The sequence below is a fragment of the Scyliorhinus torazame genome, chromosome 25 (genome assembly GCF_047496885.1).
Source record: "Scyliorhinus torazame isolate Kashiwa2021f chromosome 25, sScyTor2.1, whole genome shotgun sequence".
Taxonomy (NCBI): Eukaryota; Metazoa; Chordata; class Chondrichthyes; order Carcharhiniformes; family Scyliorhinidae; genus Scyliorhinus; species Scyliorhinus torazame.
In genome coordinates this window covers 14,743,079-14,759,657 of record NC_092731.1, presented here as the reverse complement: position 1 = coordinate 14,759,657, position 16,579 = coordinate 14,743,079, and the positions used below count along the sequence as shown (strand labels likewise).

Sequence of the window (16,579 nt, the reverse complement as noted above, 5' to 3'; positions counted from 1 at the left end):
GGGGGGAGAATGTGGGGTAGGTGTGTCGTGTGGGCACCCTGGCACCTGTCATCGGATAATCGGGACCCGGGCAATGATTTCAGTGGGTTTTTTGTGACTGGAAGAGTCAAAGAGGGGGTTGTCCGCAGTGTTGGGAGACCCTCTCACGGGTGAAGCAGTCCATACTGGTCTCAATCTGAGTGGCAAATGTACCTGATGTTAGACACGTATATCAGGGAGACGGCAGACTTGTTCTTTAAATGAACCAAGTTGCCGGTAGTTTGAAGAGGAGGGTTTTTTGGGGGGGTTGGAGGGCAGAGAGCTCATTTATTCTGTGGCTGCGCTGTTGATATATAGGCCAGGGGTTTGGATCTGCATTAAGTCACCTTTTTAAAAAAAAAACTCAATTTGCGGTCCTCGACGGGTGACTGAGCAGCCCCGTTTGCAACTGAGCTGTACAAGACCAGGGATACCTGAAGACGGCGGAGGGTGCTGCAAAGCGGCTTGAGCGACCTGGCTGGGTGCAGAAATGTCAGCCAGGGTTGGCCAAATACGGCTCCCAACACCCAGTGAGCGGGCAGGGGCGAGGATGGGGTTGGGTGCTGCCCTCCACTCCTGCTCTGGGACGCCCTGCCCAATCGCTCAACCTGGAATGACCCGAGAGGTGGCCGCAGAGTTCGATGGCAGTAAGCGGAGAGGGTGGGGGGGAGGAAATTATGAGCCGAGAAACAGACTTTTGCTCGCCGGCTGTTAACGGTTTATTTATTTTCGATCTTGGGACTGAGCAACCGGGTGTTCTCGTGGTAGAGAGAGAGAGAGACGCGCACACAGACAAAAGCTGTGAGCAAGGTGAACACAGGCAGAGGGCACCACTGAAATGAGCAGGAGGGGGGCGGGTGACACGGAACACTAAAATATATCAAAATCTCTAATTTGCACAGAGGTCATGTGATCGGGAATCACGGCAAGTGCGAACACTCAAAACAGAATGGGAGCCAGGGGGAGTAACACAGATATTACTGCTAACCAGAACAATGCTGACATTTTGCCAGGATTGGTGTGGGATACAGTTGGGGGGGGGGGGGAACAATTGTCCTCGGCATGACAGTTGGTGATTTCTGCTAATACTACACCACCTGAGAATCATTGAACAGAGAGAACAGCCCTCCCAGAGTGGGGAGTGCATCGGATGTGATGTCGCTGCCGGCAGGTCCTGGGCAGCGATGGTTGTTTCCCCCCCCCCCCCCCCATTTCTACCAAGCAACGCAGTACAGTATTCCAGGCAAAAGGCAACACCGACTTCCCCCCCAATGTATATTTTTTTAGCACAACCAGTAGGAGATCCATGGTAATCAGCTCATGTTCCCAATTTAAACAACCTCTTGCTATGTCAGTGATTTACTCCTGGGACCTACTTGCTGAACGAACATGGATGGATAGCGGTTTCTCAAATTGCTGCAGAACGATTAACAAATCCAGCAACAGGATTCTCCCTGTATGCAGATGGATACAGATGTGAATCCACGGGGTGTGCTGATTCCACAGAGTAAATCATAAGCACAGTGGTTAGCACTGTTGCTTCACAGCGCCAGGGTCCCGGGTTCGATTCCCGCCTCGGCTCACTGCAGAGTCTGCACGTTCTCCCCGTGTCTGCGTGGGTTTCCTCCGGGGGCTCTGGTTTCCTCCCACATGTCCCGAAAGACGTGCTTGTTGGGTGAATTGGACATTCTGAATTCTTCCTCTGTGTACCCGAACAGGTGCCGTAGTGTGGCGACTAGGGGATTTTTACAGTAACTTCATTGCAGCGTTAATGTAAGCCTACTTGTGACACTAATAAAGATTATTATTATCATTTTCACAAAAGGGAAAGGGACTGATAGCTACTTCCTACTGCTGTTAGACCAATAATTCCCTCTTACTCCATCTCCGAACCTGGAGGGAGACAAAGGTGCAGGAGATGAGATTGACCATTGCTGGGGCTAAACCTGCTTCAGAAACCTGGCTAAAATACCTTTCCCTACTGGGCAGATGTCTATTGATTAATTGCGCTCTCCCTCTCTCTCTCCCTCTATCTCTCCTGCAGGTGTTGACTGGGTCACAGTGCTGTCTCACGGTTGCTGATTGCTCTCAGTACTCTGATCAGGTGGACATCTGTTGCCCCGCTCCTCCCTGCCCGTTTGTGATACTCGACACAGAATCCTTCGGTGCGCAGCTTTAACTTGTGAAGCATCATAGTAGAATCGGAGAAGGCGTTTACCCATGCATGCGGAAGCCAGCAGACATTGACCAGGCGCATGGTGGCCTCTGGCCGAAGCCCTGAACTGATTCTAGATGCTTTCAGATGCTGTCCAATCTCTGGCCACTTTTTCCTCAGGAGTAAAGAAAAGCACCCGCTGTGTGAATTCTTGCTGTATCAAAAGGCGCCCAACATTTCTGAGATAGTGGCAATACCAGACTTTGCACAGCTACAGTATCTGGTATTGTAGCAGAAGTCTAACTTCTCCCATGTGTCTCTCTCCCCTTGCAACTCTCGCTGTGTGTGTGTGTCTCTCTCTCTCTCTCTCTAACTTCCTTATTGCCCCTTCACTCCACCAGTTTTGCTAGAATTCCCCGACTCCTAATATTGAAATATTGCTGAAAAGAGACATGCTGTCGAAGTTTTTCGACTTGCACTCATCAGGGCAAACCCCAAAATGCCAAATTTCAAACAATCACAACGATCTGTACAACTGAAGAAAAGGGTGTTGATTGGTTGATAAGTCGACTCTGGCTAGTCGGTGCTGCCCAGGGGCTTAGGGAACCTTTGGATCCCGTTCCTTTCTCCTCAACCAATCGGTGCCCTTTTCTCCTGTGGTGAATATTGTTGTCATTTGAATTCTGGCGTTTGTCCCGATGAGTGCAAGGCGTAAAGCTACGGCAGCATGTCTCTCCAACAAGATTTCAAAGTTCTCAATTTTCATCCCATCTTGCAGAATTGATCTCCCGCCCTGTGTCCCTCTGTCCTTCCAATTTAAGCTTGCGCAACACAAATTGCCCTCACCATTTCGCTATCTGGCTCGGACCAAAGTGGCAGCCTGTTTGCTGTGGTTATTATGACCTTCCCTGGCTATTAAGGCTGAGAGGAGTTCATACCTGTATCATGTTTTTCTGTTGACCATCGGACCACCTAACGCTGCAAAGTAGTTTCTTTTTTAAACTTGCGATGAATTCGCTGTTCCACAGTGAAGGCTCCCTTTCGTTTTAATAATTCCTGGACCATGTCATTACTTTTGTTCCTTTGAGAGTGGAGGGGTGTTTTTAACAAGGAAGGTTGGGTTCCTTTTACTGCTTTCAGTTGGAAGCGTTTGAAGGTCAAGACTTGATGAAGAGAGAGACATGCTGTCAAAGCTTTACGTCTTGCACTCATCAGATAAAGCCCCGAGTCCGTGTTTTTTGTTTGTCAATGCACCTACAGGTGATGAAGCATGCATCTCTGCCCATGATCAGTGTATATCGATGCCTCCTCGAGTACCTGCACTTGTACAAAATACTTGATTAATCTGTTGATTCTGGGCAAGTGGACAAATTTCTGCTGAGCCTCTCCAGGCTCTGAAATGAGCCTCGTGCAATTATGTGAGTTTTACAGCATCTTTTGGGTTTCTTCAGAATCTTGGTTAATAATTAAAAATAAAAAGATTTCTTAAATTGTGCCGCGTCGCCTTTTGTGTTTCTTTCTCTTCCGCTCCCTCTCCCTGTCCCCGTCTCCGTCTCCCCCCATCCCCCCCCCGCAACCGCTCATCAACCTGGGACGTCATAAGCTGAGCCGGCCCCTCTTCAAGAAGAAAATGTTCTTCGGACTGTCGCACAACTCCAGTGGACCTTGCACTTGCTGCCCTGTTTGGTGCCTACGCAGGAAACATTTTGATTCATTCTTCCTCTCCCTGCGTATTCCGCCCCCCCCCCCCTCTTGAAGATGCCACTTCGTTTCCAGAGGCGACGTTCCTCATGGTGCAAGATGCAAGGCTCCTTTGACCGCCTTTCGAACCCGCAGCTTCCACCACCTAGAGGGGTGAGGGCGACAAGACGCGTGGGAACACCTCCACTTGAAGGTTTCCCCCTGAAGCTGCACACTCCTTATTTGGAACTTTATCGCCGTTCCTTCGCTGCCGCTGGGTCGAAATCCTGGAAGTCGCTGCCTAACAGCACATAGGTGTACGCAAGTCACGTGGACTGCAGCGGGTTCAAAGGCCACCACCTTCTCAAGAGCAAATTAGAGATGGGTCATAAATGCTGACCTAGCCAGCAGATGCCCCCATTGCATGAGTGAGTTTTTAAAATGTTCCATTCTCGTGAACCATTACAGAATGTGTGAGGTGGAGCTACCCCCCCCCCCCCCCCCCCCCCCGAGCAGAGCTTCCACCATCTCGTTCTAGAGACACGGGAGGCTGACCCCCGCCCCCCAGCGGAAGGCAAAGCAATCCGCTCTGCTCCTCCAACGTAGGATGATGAGGACTTGAGGGTTTTATTTTTCAACCATTGCAATAATAGAGGTTAAAACAAAAAAAGAGAAAGACTTTCATTTATATGCCGCTTTTCCCGATCACCAGATGGCTCGTGGAACATTTTAGTTTCGAGTGATGAAATTGTTCTGCATGAAATGCAACAGCCAATTTGCACGCAGCAAGATCCTGAAAACTGCAATGTGACAGACAATAAGCAGATCATAAGTTTTCTTTTGAGGAACACACATTTGTCGGCACGGCGAGGGGGTGGGGAGGCAACAATTTATTTGGAGCCCTTCTTTGAAATAGCGCTCAGTCTTTTTGAATTCGCTTGAGAGGGCAAGGAACGTTACAGCACAGGAACAGGCCCTTCGGCCCTCCAAGCCTGTGCTGAACCAGATTCCTTATTTAGACCTATTGCCAATCTATCCCTCCATTACCCGCCCGTTCATGTTGTCTATCATGACACATCCTAAACATCATTAACATGCCTGCCTCCACCACCTCCACTGGCAACGCGTTTCAGACACCCACCTATCTCTGTGTGATAAACTTGCCCTGCACATCTCCCCTAAACTTTCCCCCTCTCGGCAGCAGGGCGGCGCAGTGGGTTAGCCCTGCAGTCTCACGGCGTCGAGGTGCCAGGTTCGATCCCGGCTCTGAGTCACTGTCCGTGTGGAGTTTGCAATTCTCCCCGTGTCTGCGTGGGTCTCGCCCCCACAACCCAAAGATGTGCAAAGTAGGTGGATTGGCCGCGCTAAATTGCCCCTTAATTGGAAAAAATGAATTGGGTACTCTAATTTTATATAAGAAAAAAAACACTTTCCCCCTCTCACCCTGAACCTGTGCCCCCTTGTAATTGAGTCTTCCACCCTGGGGAAAAGCTTCTGACTATTCACCCCTGTCTATACCTATCAATCAGGTTTCCCCTCAGCCTCCGTCTTTCCAACGAAAACGATCCGAGTTTATTCAACCGCTCCTCATGGATAGCGCCCTCCAGACCAGGCACCATTCTGGTGAACCACCTTTGCCCTCTCAAAAGTGTCCACGTCCTCTGAGATGTGGCACTTCCAATCGTACAACATTCCCTTCATTGATTTGTGTGTTCAAGATGAATCCAGAAACTTATGATTAAGAGGCAATTGTGCCACCAACAAGACATGCTAACAAAATAGACTTTAATATACCCAATAAACACTGCTCAGTGGTCAGTGATGCAAGATGTCTAACTGAAAGTTCCTCTCATCAATTTATATTAATCTTAATAACGGCCAAAGTGGACCAAGTTTGCATTTTCTCATGTTATAATCCATTGGACAATTTATTGTCTACTCAAACTATCTATGTCTCTGCCAACTCCGAATGTCCTCTTCATACCTTACTTTCCTACTTTGTCTCGTGGGCTTCAACGTCACTTTCCCACCCTCTCCCTGTACCCCTTGGTTCCCTGAGAGACCAAAATATCTACCTTAGCCTTAAATATGTTCAAGAATGATGTTTCCACAACTCTCTGGGATAGAGAATTCCAATTCCATTGAGCGACGCAATTTCTCCTTATCCTGCAACTGTGTCCCCATGTTCTATATTCACCCACCGGGAGAGCAACCTCTCTGTATCTACCCTGTCCAGCTCTTTCAGCATCTTGAATGTTTCAATGAGATCACTTCTCATTCTTCTAATCTTGAATACAAACCCAATTTACTCAGCTGCTCATCATTGGACAACCCTCTCAACCCAGGGACCAATCTTGTGAACCTTTGCTGTATCATTTTTAAAAATATAAATGTAAAAGTATCCAATTATTTGTTTCCAATTAAGGGGCAATTTAGTGTGGCTAATCCACCTACCCTGCACAACATAGAATCATCATAGGATTTACAGGGCAGAAGGAGGCCATTCGGCCGATAGAGTCAGCAACAGCCCTTGGAAAGGGCACCCTGCCTAAGCCCACTCCTCCACCCTATCCCCGTAACCCAGTAACCCCATCTACCCTTCTTGGACACTAAGGGCAATTTATCATGGCCAATCCACCTAACCTGCACATCTTTGGACTGGGAGGAAACCGGAGCATCCGGAGGAAACCCACGCAGACACGGGGAGAATGTGCAGACTCCGCACAGACAGTGACCCAAGCCGGGAATCGAACCCGGGACCCTGGAGCTGTGAAGCAATTATGCTAACCACTGTGCTACCGTGCTGCCCTTTGCGGCACAACCTCTTTGGGTTGTGGGTGTGAGACTCACGCAGACACGGGGAGAATGTGCAAACTCCACAAGGGCAGTGACCCGGGGCTGGGATAGAACCAGGCCCTTGGGGCCGTGAGGCTGCAGTGCTAACCACTGTGCCACCGTGCTGCCCTTGCTGTATCATCTCCAATGCTAGTAAATATGGAGACCAAAATTGCACAAAGTCTTGCAGATGTGGCCTCACCAATGCCCTGTGTAACTATAGATCTCTTATTCCTGTGCTCCCATCCAAAGGCCAACATGTCCCTTATTTTCCTAATTGCGTCCTGAACCTGCATGCTAACAGTTTGATTTCCCTGTAAAAGTACACCAAAGTCCCTCTGAATATCAACAGTTGCAAGTTTCACGTTGTTTAAAAAATATTCTGTTTTTCTATTATTGCGACCAAAGTGAATAACCTCATACTTACCCACATTGTATTCCATCTGCCATTTTGGTGCCCACTCTCTTGACCTGTCTATATCTATATTCAGCCTCTTTGTGTCCTCCTCACTGCTTGCATTCCGACCAACTTTGTATCATCACAAAACCTAATACATTATCTGTTTCTTCTCTCTCTGTCCACTAAATGATCCTCCATCCATACAAATATGTCCCCCCAAATCCATGAAGCTTTATCTTGTATATTAACCTTTTATGCGGCACCTTATCAAATCTCCTTTGGATATCCAAGTATTACGACATTTGTGGTTTTTCCTTTATCCATCTTCATAATAATAATCTTTATTTGTGTCACAAGTAGGCTTACATTAACACTGCAATGAAGTTACTGTGAAAAGCTCCAAGTCGCCACACTCCGGCGCCTGTCCGGGTACACGGAGGGAGAATTCAGAATGTCCAGGTTACCTAACAGCAAGTCTTTCATGACTTGTGGGAGGAAACCTACGCAGACATGGGGAGAACGTGCAGACTCTGCACAGACAGTGACCCAAACCGGGTATCGAACCTGGGACCCTGGTGCTGTGGAGCACTGTACTACCGTGCTGCCCACACAAAAACTCAAATAAACTTGTCTAACAGGATTTCCCTTTCATGAAATCATGTTCAATTGTTCTAATTGTCCAATCATTCTCTAAGCACTTTGTTAAGAATTCCTCAGGGGAGGATGGTGGTGCAGTGGTTAGCACTGCTGCCTCACGGCGCCAATAACCTGGGTTCGACCCCAGCCCGGAGTCACTGTCCGTGTGGAGTTTGCACATTCTCCCCATGTCTGCGTGGGTCTCACCCCCACAACCCAAAAAGATGTGTAGGATAGGTGGATTGGCCAGGCTAAATTGTCCCTTAATTGGAGAAAATGAATTGGGTACTCTCAATTTATTTTTTAAAAGACTTCCTTAAGAATAGATCCCAGCACTTTCCCAATGCCTGGTGTCAGGCTAGTTGGCCCATTTTTGCTCTTTCCCCTTCTTGAATAGCATTTACACATTGTTGTTTGTGGGACCTTGTTGTCTGCAGATTTGCTGCTCTGTTTCCTACAGTACAACAGTAACTATACTTCACTTCGTGTAAATGACCTCCTGATGTACTGCGGTTGTGAACAGTACTCTGAAAATGCAAGTTCGTTCTTCCCACTGAGGTAAAGCACACATTTTCTCCATTCGGCCCTCATCCAACTTGCTGACAGCGAAAGATCTCAACTGTAGTTTTCCAAAAGGTATCTCCAAAATCCATGCAAGGGGACAGCTGAAATTTCAACAGGAATTTTTCAGTCGGTCTGGCAGCATCTGTGGAGAGAGAAACAGGGTTGACATTTCAAGTCTGCAAGACTCTTGTTCAAAGTTAACGAGAGTGAAACGTGATGGGTTTCATACTGTTTAAGAAGGGGTGGAGCAGGTGGAGTAAAATAGGCCAATGATAGGTGGGAACTCGGGAGAGATTTAACAAAGATGCCACATGGGGCGGCACGGTGGCGCAGCGGTTAGCACTGCTGCCTCATGCCGCTGAGGACCCGGGTTTGATTCCCGGCCCCGGGTCACTGTCCGTGTGGAATTTGCACATTCTCCCTGTGTCTGCGTGTCCCCACAACCCAAAAAGATGTGCATGGTAGGTGGATGGGCCCCTTCATTGGAAAAAAAAAAAGAATTGGGTACTCTAAATTAAGATGTCACAGACCCAAAACAAAGAGAGTGTTAATGGTAATGTTAAAAACCAAGTATTATGATCCAGGGCCAAACCCCAACCTTTGCTAGGATACCGGGGAGACCGTTGCGTACTGATCTTATCACTGGATTAGTATTACAGAGACCCAGGGTAATGCTCCGGGGTCCCAGGTTCGAATCCCACCAGGGCAGATGCTGAAATTTGAATTCAATAAAAATCTGGAATTAAAAGTCTAATGATGACCATGAAACCATTGCCGATTGTTGTAAAAACCCACCTGGTTCACTAATGTCCCCATTAGGGAAGGAAATCTGCCTTCCTTACCCGGTCTGGCCTACACGTGACTCCAAACCCACACAGTGATGCAGTTGACCCCTCTCCCCTCACTATAATGGCGCAGCAAGCCACTCAGGTCCAGGGCAATTAGGGCTGAACAACAAATGCTGGTTGAGCCAGAGACGTCCACATCCAAAGAACAAATTTAAAAAAGGGACAGAACCCCCCAATTTTTTTATTTGTAAAACTGTAAGGAAAGGATACTTCTCTCAAGCAGTGACTCCACGCACAAATAGGGATATGGTCTATTAAACTTTATTACGAACACAGGATTAAAATAACTTTTAACATCTTAAAGGAATTGCTTACATTGATCAGTTAAACAATGCTTAAAAATACAATGAAACATGTTAGCATCCTAATTGCTATTTTCTTTATCTCCAGTCAAGCAAAATCCGCCTCGGGTCAAAACCCACTTTTAAATACAGTTAGCAAACACAGGAACACTTGCTGTATATAAATGTCTTGGGGAGAGAGAGAGAGAGGGAAAGAGAGAGAGATCCTTCAGGAAACAGCCTGTAGATTCTTGCCTGTGACAAAGCATTGTTTAACTTGGCAGCTTTTCTTAAAAGCTGCTGTTCTGTTCACAGCCAAATCTAAACTGGCTAACTCAAAACCTGACGGCTTCAGTCCCTGGCTCCTCTCATAAATTACATCATCCTGATCCCACTTACATCCGATGGCCTGATTACTTATGCCTAAACACAATGTCTCTATTTATCTACTCCTCAAAAATCACAATGAAAATCCATTGGGAGTGTCCTATTGCACATAAACAGCAGAGTGGTTAGCACTGTTGCTTCACAGCGCCAGGGTCCCAGGTTCGATTACCAGTTTGGGTCACTGTCTGTGCGAAGTCTGCAATTTCTCCCCGTGTCTGCATGGGTTTCCTCCGGGTGTTCCGGTTTCCTCCCACAAGTCCCGTGTTAGGTGAATTGGACATTCTGAATTCTCCCTCTGTGTACCTGAACAGGGGCCAGAGTGTGGCGACCGGGAGATTTTCACAGTAACGTCATTGCAGTGTTAATGTGAGCCTACTTGTGACACTAATAAAGATTATTATTATTATAAACATGGCTTGAAATAAGGATGATCTCATTTTTACGATGCCTTAATTACCCCTTTCTGTAGCCACAGGGTCTGCCTGTCTTTTAAACCAGGATTTTTAAAAAAACATTATTGCAGCAGATATACACACTAACCCAGGCTTTTAACCATTACTGCACCAGATACATCAAATACAAAATATATCTGAAATTCCTACATTCATGGCACTAAGATGTGTGAATAGCGGCATTAAGATCAGATAACAGAATGTGTTAATAGCAGAACAAAGGAGGACTGAAGAACAAGCAGCACATGGTCCAGATGGAGGGGTCGGGGAGATAATTATATTAAAAAACGGTTCAGGGTGGAATAGAGAGTTCACTGTCTGAAGGTGTTGACTCAATGTTAAGTCCAGAAGGCTGTAAAGTGCCCAATTGGAAGATGAGGTTCTATTCCTCCAGTTTACGTTAGGCTTCTCTGGAACACTGCAGCGGACCAAAAATGGACATGTGAGCGCAAGATGGTGAGTTGACAGGGAAGCAACATCTTTCCCTCTCTCTCTATCCCTGTCTCTCTCTCTCTCTCTATCCCAGTCTCTCTCTTTCTCTCCATATCCCAGTCTCTCTCTCTATCCCCATATCCAAGTCTATCTCTCTATCCCATTCTCTCTCTCTATCCCCATATACCAGTCACCCCCTCCATCCTATTCTATCCCATTCTCTCTATCTCAGTCTCTCTCTCTCCCAGTCTCTCTCTCTATCCCCAGATCCCAGTCTCTCTCTCTATCCCATTCTCTCTCTCGATCCCCATATACCAGTCTCCCTCTCTATCCCATTCTCTCTATCCCATTCTCTCTCTCTATCCCAGTCTCTCTCTCTCCCAGTCTCTCTCTCTCTCTCCATATACCAGTTTCCCTCTCTATCCCATTCTCTCTCTCTCTCTCTCTCTCTCTCTCTCTATCCCGGTCTCTCTCTCTCTATCCCAGTCTCTCTCTCCATATCTCAGTCTCTCTCTCTCTATCCCCATATCCCAGTCTCTCTCTCTATCCCCATATCCAAGTCTCTCTCTCTATCCCATTCTCTCTATCCCACTCTCTCTCTCTTTCTCTATCCCAATCTCACTCTCTCTATCTCATTCTCTCTATCCCATTCTCTCTCTCTCTCTCTCCCAGTCTCTCTCTCTATCCCCATATACCAATCTCTCTCTCTATCTCCATATTCCAGTCTCTCTCTCTATCCCATTCTCTTTCTCTATCCCCATATACCAGTCTCCCTCTCTATCCCATTCTCTCTATCCCATTCTCGTTCTCTCTTTCTATCCCAGTCTCTCTCTCTTTCTCTCCACATCCCAGTCTCTCTCTCTATCCCATTCTCTCTCTCTCTCTATCCCAGTCTCTCTCTCTCTCTATCCCATTCTCTCTCTCTCTCTCTCTCCCTGTCTCTCTCTCTCTATCCCAGTCTCTCTCCATATCCCAGTCTCTCTCTCTCTCTATCCCCATATCCCAGTCTCTCTCTCTATCCCCATATCCAAGTCTCTCTATCCCATTCTCTCTATCCCATTCTCTCTCTCTCTCTCTATCCCAGTCTCTCTCTCTATCCCCATATACCAATCTCTCTCTATCCCCATATACCAGTCTCCCTCTCTATCCCATTCTCTTTCTCTCTCTCTATCCCAGTCTCTCTCTATTTCTCTCTACATCCCAGTCTCTCTTTCTATCCCATTCCTTCTCTCTCTCTATCCCAGTCTCTATTATTAGGTAATTTGGACATTCTGAATTCTCCCTCAGTGTACCCGAACAGGCGCCGGAATGTGGTGACTAGGGGCTTTTCAAAGTAACCTCATTGCAGTGTCAATGTAAGCCGACTTGTAACAATAATAAAGATTATATTATATTATGGAAGGTCGGGGTCACGCTTACGGACTGATCAAAGATGTTGTAGTTTAAACAGCCAACGGTGACTTTTATTTAGGTTATCCTAATCTCAAGCTTACTCGAGCTATCAAAATCTATATTAACAAACAGTCCCATGTATTCGTGAGAGAATGAGACTTTAAATTAGAAGGCCTTACTGGCACGCTCAGGTGGAGCTAAAAGATCGAATGACCACCATCTCATGAGAGAGTTGTACCCTGGCCAATATTTATCTCTCAATCAACTGCACAAAAACAGTTTAGCTGGTCACAATCATATTGTGCGTGGGAGATTGCTGAGTGTAAATTGCTTGCTGTGTTTCCTATATTATCGCAGTGGCTACACTTCAAAAGTACTTCATTGACTGTAGTGCTTTGGGATGTCCTATGATTGTGAAAGGGGCTGTATCAACGCAATCCTTTTCTTCATCATTGTGAATATTGGCCTGGATTACTGTGGACTTTGGCGTGAGATAATCCATTCTGGTCTTTAGGCTTAACTGTGAATATCAATTGAGGCCTTTGTGAGGGAATTGAATTGAGAGGGAATAGGGGCTGGTTTAGCACAGTGGGCTAAACAGCTGGCTTGTAAAGCAGACGAAGGCCAGCAGCGCAGGTTCAATTCCCGTTCCAGCCTCCCCGAACAGGCGCCGGAATGTGGCGACTGGGGGCTTTTCACAGTAACTTCATTTGAAGCCTACTTGTGACAATAAGTGATTGTTATTATTATGAGTGAGGAGCACCCTTAATGCGGTGGAGGAGAGAGCTCTCCTGCGGAACTGTTGTGGCGGCGTGTCTGCCGGAGGGGGTGTTTGGCTGAGGTACCCGAAGCGGGGCGGAAGTGGCCGGGGAGCGCAGGGGACAGCGGGGCGGAAGTTGACTTGGCGGCCCGCAGCAGGGGCCGAAGGAAAGATGGCGGAGCGCTGCTAAGTGTTCCAGGTAAAACCTCTTTCTCTCTGGGTCGGAGGCTGGGAGCGGGGATCACGGGCCTGGGGGCGGATCCTGGGCCTGAGTACAGAGGCTGGAGCCTGGGTACAGGGCCTATGAGTGGAGGCTAGGGCCTGGGAGCAGAGGCTAGGGCCTGGGAGCAGAGGCTGGGGCCTGGGTACAGGGCCTGGGAGCAGAGGCTGGAGTCTGGGTCCGTGTACAGGGGCTGGAGCCTGAGCTTGGGTACAGGGCCTGGGAGCAGAGGCTGGCGCCTGGGCCTGGCTACAGGGCCTGGGAGCAGAGGCTGGAGCCTGGCTACAGGGGCTGGAACCTAGGTACTGGGCCTGGGAACAGAGGCTGGAGACTGGGCCCAGGCTCAGGATAGAAGCTGGTGATGGAGGGGTGTAGAAGCCACTGATCCAGACCCAGGGAAGCCTCTCCAAAGCCTCTCGCCTCAGTAATGTGGATGAAAAGTGCCAGGAATCATTCTTGTTTTCAATGTATAATCAATTGGAATAAAACACAGAAAATGCCAAGAGTCACTGGCAGGGAGGGAGAATCGGAGTGAGTGTTTCGGGTCGACAGAAGTACTCCGAAAGTCCGGGGGATCCAAGTGTGCATTCCTTGCTGAGGTCTGCCTCTTTGTGTCTCCCTCCAGATCGAGTGCAGCAACACTGTCCTGTCTGTTCACCCCCTTTCGTTGAGCTGCTCGTTGCCCACTGCACCGGTGAAGTGAGTAAATCACGTTTCTCATAAGAATGCTGTTATGGGCCAGGGGTTAACAACTCCAAAGTGTATTGTGGAGTCCACCTGACCTACGACCTTTATGTTGAATTTGGCTAAGATCAGCACAATACCCTGCCTTTCAGGTGTTAGTCAACGAACTACTTAGGCATTTTTAATCAAAAAAAGCTTAATTCTAAGAATTTTGTGAACATTTGTATATAAACACACAATTTTCATCAGCTACAAACATAAAGACCCCACACAGCTGCAGTAATCTTATGTATAACCCTTAATGAATTCCCCCTTAACTGTTCCAATTCAATAACAAAATCCAAGTAAAAGCCGAAACCCCTTTTTGAAGGAGTGGCCCAATATTCTCACTTCGATAAGACTGTTATTGATATTCTGTTCCCCTGTTTAAACAGCAGATTTGAATCCCTTCCAGAAAGCAATTATCTCTGCTAAGTTACCAAGTAGTCTGGAACAGCTTTTAAAAGGATGATAGAGAGACAGGCCAAACACTTCTGTTCTCTGTCTGAGTCCACTGCAGCCAAATGTGAAAGCGAAACTAAACAGAAATTCCCAAAGCCCCAGCCCAGCTCCACCCACACAATGACATCACTGAAGCCATGTGATAAGACACAAAACCTTTCTTAAAGGGACACTCAAATGACAAATGTACAAACGATCAGGGGAACGGGAAGTTTATCCCTTATCTTTGGCCCTTTTGGTGTCTTGAGTTCCGCTTGGGGTAATCCACCAAGCTCCTGATGCCCCTCTTTTCCAACCTCCTTAAAACCCAAACATATGTAAATTTTTCAGCACAATGTTCACTTTTCTAAACTTCTCACCTGCCTTCTTTCCCTCCTTTAAATTCAATGTCTTCCAGCAATCTGTCCGTCCCTGTCAACTATCTGTATTCACAACCATTCGATCTCTTAAAAGTGCATTTTCAAGCACCCAGTCTTTGACAGTCTATTTGCCACTACCTGCAGCTATCCATCTGTTTTTGGAGAGTAGCAGCACAGTGGTAATTTCACTGGACTAGTAACCCAGAGGCCCAGGCTAACGCTCTTGGGACATGGGTTCAAATCCTGCCACAGCAGCTGTGAAATTTTAAGTCAATCAATAAAATATCTGGAATTGAAAGTTAGTCTCAGTAATGGTGATCATCGGTTGAGATAAAAACCCATCTGGTTCACTAATTTCCCCTTTAGGGAAGGAAATCTGGCATCCTTACCCGGTCTGGCCTACGTGTCACTCCAGACCCACAGCAAATGGGGTTGACTGTGAACTGTCCTTTGGAATAGCCGAGTGAGGCACTCTGTAATTATGGATAAGCAACAAGTGCTGACCTCGCCAGCAAAGCTGGCATCCCATAGCATCCCTACAATGCAGGGGGAGGCCATTCAGCCCATCAAATCTGCAACGACCATCCGAAAGAGCACCCTACTTAGGCCCACACCTCCTCCATATCCCCATAACCCCACCTAACCTGCACACCTTTGGACAGTGGGGGAAAACCAGAGCACCCGGAGGAAACCCAGGCAGGCAGACACTGGGGAGAAAGTGCAAACTCCACACAGACAGTCACCCGAGGTCGGAATCAAACCCAGGTCCCTGGCACTGTGAGGCAGCAGTGCTAACCATTGTGCCACCTGTTAAAGAATTTTTTTAAAAAGAGAGAAATAGGGCAGCACGGTGGCACAGTGGTTAGCACTGCTGCCTCACGGCGCCGCGGACCCGGATTCGATTCCGGCTCTGGGTCACTGTCCGTGTGGAGTTTGCACATTCGCCCCGTGTCTGCGTGGGTCTCGCCCCCACAACCCAAAGGTGTGCAGGCTAGGTGGATTGGCCACGCTAAATTGCCCCTTAATTGGAAAAAATGAATTGGAAAACTGAAAAGGGAAATGCAACTTGTTTATTAGTGCCTGACCAATAAACTGACTAGGGATCCAGCCTATTAGTTACGGCTCTGTACCACACTCGCAGATCACTTCCCTATCACGCTGTGAGGGAGAACTGGCCTGTACATTTGCTTGATGTAAAACTTGAACACCAATCGTTTAGAATTTGAAATATAGAGAGAAATGTATGTGTATTGGATTGGATTTGTTTATTGTCACGTGTATCGAGGTACAGTGAAAAGTATTTTTCTGCGAGCATCTTAACAAATCATTAAGTACATGAAAAGAAAACAAAATAAAAGAAATTATATTTGAAGGCAACAGAAGGTCCATAATATAACTACATGAACACCGTCATCGGGTGAAGCATACATGGTGTAGTGTTAATCAGGTCAGTCCATAAGAGGTTGGTTTAAGAGTCTGGTAACAGCGGGGAAGAAGCTGTTTTTGAGTCTGTTCGTGTGTGTTCTCAGACTTTTGTATCTCCTGCCCGCTGGAAGAAGTTGGAAGAGTGAGTAAGCCGGGTGGGGGGGGTCTTTGATGATGCTGCCCGTTTTCCCCAGGCAGCGGGAGGTGTAGATGGAGTCAGTGGATGGGAGGCAGGTTTGTGTGATGGACTGGGCAGTCTTCACAACTCTCTGAAGTTTCTTGCGGTCTTGGGCTGAGCAGTTGCCATACCAGGCTGTGATGCAGCCCAATAGGATGCTTTCTATGGTGCATCTGTAAAAGTTGGTAAGAGTCAATGTGGACATGCCGAATTTCCTTAGTTTCCTGAGGAAGTATAGGCGCTGTTGTGCTATCTTGGTGGTAGCGTTGACGTGGGTGGACCAGGACAGATATTTGGTGATGTGCACACCTAGGAATTTGAAGCTGCTAACCATCTCCACCTCGGTATGTGTGTGACTATTATTTATTCATT

General features: G+C 47.4%; 1 protein-coding gene across 3 annotated transcripts in view; it reads left to right on the top strand.

Annotated features, from left to right (window-relative positions):
* Window positions 1-12,972: 12,972 nt before the first annotated feature.
* The window catches only part of clasrp (CLK4-associating serine/arginine rich protein), a 56,887-nt gene continuing 53,280 nt past the window's right edge, over window positions 12,973-16,579 (top strand). For 2 of the 3 annotated variants that reach the window (XR_011938126.1, XM_072490061.1), the window contains exons 1-2: window positions 12,973-13,039; window positions 13,686-13,759. The gene's annotated coding sequence lies outside the window, so the exon portion shown is untranslated. The remainder of the gene's footprint in view (window positions 13,040-13,685; window positions 13,760-16,579) is intronic. The other variant, XM_072490062.1, reaches the window with a different exon arrangement.